Below are 3,182 nucleotides of genomic sequence, written 5' to 3' on the forward strand. Positions count from 1 at the left end.
CTATAGATCAATTTGGGAAGAATAGACATGATAACAATATGGAGTCTTCTGTGAACAGAGATATCAATTTATTTAGATTGTCTTCAGTGTCTTTCAGTAATGTGAAGTTCTCTCCAAAAAGAAATCTTATACATATTTAGTTCCTTCTCTTCTTGAGAAACTTACTTTTTTTTACAAAGTATATATTTCTGTTATTGATGATTAATAGAAATGCAATTGACTTTTACCTACTACATATCTGGAAACTTTGGTAAATTATCTTATTAATTCTAATTATTTTTATGTAGATTCTAAAATTATCTTGTCTATAATTAATGATAATTTTATTTTTCTTTTCTAAACCTTATACTTTTGATACCTTCATATCACTAAATTGTCTAAAACCTCTGGGAAAATGTGAAAGAGAAATGATGATGGGGCATTCTTGTCTTGTTCCTGATTTTGAAAGGAGGGTTTTTAACATTTCATCATTACATATAGTGTTTGGCATCTCTAGTGACTGAGCTGCCTTATATTTTGGAGCACACTTTTCTCATGCTTGATTGGAAAGAGCTCAACTCAAGTTTAGCCTTGGAGCAAGAGGCAAAATCATATGCCTTAGATCTAGATTACTTAGGAGGAAAAAAAAAACAAAAAAAAAACAAAAACTGAGAACAAACTGAAGGTTGATGGGGGGTGGGAGGGAGGGGAGGGTGGGTGATGGGTATTGAGGAGGGCACCTTTTGGGATGAGCACTGGGTGTTGTATGGAAACCAATTTGACAATAAACTTCATATATTGAAAAAAATAAAAATAAAAATAAATGCAAAAAAAAAATAGATTACTTAGGCTAGTGTAGTAGAGAAGAAGGATTTTCCATGTGGCCCACTAGAATTTGACACTGGGGTTTGGGGCCAGAGCCCCAGCTAATATTCTCTGTAGATACATTTCCCTCCAAAACCTTGAAGTCAGGATTGGAGTGGTTTTGAGTCCCAGCCAAAACCAGCTCCTAATGCAGTGAGTGGATATCAGAATCACACATTGGTGGGCCCTAACCCAGAGTTTATGACTCAGAGTCCCTGGGGTAGGGACTGATAATTTGCATTTCTTTTTTAACTTTTTAAAATGTTTTGTTTATTTTCGAGAGAGAGACAGAGTGCAAGCAGGGAGGGGCAGAGAGAGAGGGAAACACAGAATCTGAAGTAGGCTCTAGGCTCTGAGCTGTCAGCACAGAGTCCAATACAGGGCTTGAATTCATGAACTATGAGATCATGACCTGAGCTGAAGTCAGACACTTAACTGACTGAGCCACCCAGGCACCCTGAGAATTTGCATTTCTAAGAAGTTCCCAGGTGATGCTGATACTGCTGGTCCCAGAACCACACTTTGAAAACTAGTCTTCTTTTTGGTCTCCATCATGGAAACAATATGATGAAGGGGATGTCATCATTTGAAAAGCATTGCAATAAGATGCACGCATTGTGCTGCTGCTGTGGCTCTAAGTCCTACCACCTTCAGAAATTGACCTGTGGCAAATGTGTCTATCTTGCCAAGCAGAAGAGAAAGTATAACTGGAGTGGCAAAGCTAAAAGACGAAATACCACTGGGACTGGTCAAAAGAGGCACCCAAAAATTGTGTGCCGCAGATTCAGACATGGATTCTGTGAAGGAACACACCTAAACCCAAGAGGGTGGCTGTTGCAGCATCCAGTTCATCTGAAGGATCCAATGATTAGTCACAAGATAAATGTTCTGGTTTTAAAAAAAGAAAAGAAAAGAAAAGAAAAGAAAAGAAAAGAAAAGAAAAGAAAGAGAAAAGAAAAAAAGAAACGCTGCCCTAACCGGCTCCTTAAAACATCCCAACAGTGACAATCCAGAGACAAGGAAACAAAATTATTAAAGTGCCTGAGGGATGCCTGGGTGGCTCAGTTGGTTGAGCATCTATCTGACTTCAGCACAGGACATGATCTCACGGTTCATGAGTTCAAGCCCTGTGTCAGGCTCTGTGCTGATAGCTCAGAGCCTGGAGCCTGCTTCAGATTCTGTGTCTCCCTCTCTCTCTCCCCTGCCCCACTCATTCTCTCTCTCTCAAAATAAATAAGTAAATATTTTTTTAAAAAAAGTGCCTGAGAAGGAAGGAGGGAGACTGCAACCATGAGTACCATCCCTGGAGGATGACAGATGGCCACTCCAAACATGGGAGAAATGAAAGAGGGAAACACAGGAGGAAATGGGAGATTTGGGACAGAACATGAAAGGAACTCATGGGAAAGTATGAAGGCAGTCCACAAACAAGCAAATAAATCAGGTGGGGCTGATTATTCAATCTGCATCCAACAAAGGACATGGAGGGGAAAGATGACAGTGAGACCTGCATAGCTTTTAGGAGGGGGCAGTGACAGGGTGGCCATTTAAGTGACAATTCCTTGCTAAGATCTGTTCCCCACAGAGATGGGCCTCTGCCAAGTAAGACAGTAAGTGCTGGGTAAATCAGAAGCCCAAGCCCCAGGAAGTAACAAACTTAATGCAAGTTTCCTATTAAGCAGATAAACTGGGTTTATTCTTAAAGTAGATAAGAAAAGGGAAGGTACTGCAAGAGTACAAGCCTTAAAGTCATGTTCATCTTTTCAGGAGCTGCAGTCCCTGCCAGACACTTTTACATGGGCTCAGGGCCAGTGACGTGGCAGGGGTGGAACATGGAGAATCACGTTAAAGAAGAAGTTGAATCCATTGCCCTAATGGAGGGAAAGCAATACCAGAGGTGCCAGGGAGAACCAAAGACTAACTCTGCACATAGTAATGAGGTCAGAGGATGCTTCTGATACTGGGTTTTTACTCATCTATGGTGTAAATCGGCAACTGCTAAAAAATAAGAAGAGGGTAAGGTCTCCATTCCCCTCTCATGCCTGCTGCCTGCCAACTTCCTGTCAAGGGCTAGCTGGCTGTCTGGGACATCATGTCTTAATGCTGTCTCTAGCTTTGATAGTTAGTGTATAATACAGCAGAGCTGGAAGGAACCATAGAGGTGGTCCTCACCTGTTGGGCCTATACAGCAAGAGAGATTAGCCAGAAGTCAACCTAGGTAACAGCATTCATTTATTTTATTTTACGTGTTTGTCATTAGGACTGTTTGATTCAATTTACTGACACATTAAAACATATAAATCAGTATCCCTATATTTACCCTATAAAATCTGAAAAGC

The 3,182-nt window shown here is 40.7% G+C and overlaps 1 pseudogene; it reads left to right on the forward strand.

Moving 5' to 3' along the window:
• Window positions 1-1,318: 1,318 nt before the first annotated feature.
• On the forward strand, window positions 1,319-1,769 carry LOC122492360 (annotated as a pseudogene).
• Window positions 1,770-3,182: the final 1,413 nt, after the last annotated feature.

The sequence above is a fragment of the Prionailurus bengalensis genome, chromosome C2 (assembly GCF_016509475.1).
Source record: "Prionailurus bengalensis isolate Pbe53 chromosome C2, Fcat_Pben_1.1_paternal_pri, whole genome shotgun sequence".
Classification (NCBI taxonomy): Eukaryota; Metazoa; Chordata; class Mammalia; order Carnivora; family Felidae; genus Prionailurus; species Prionailurus bengalensis.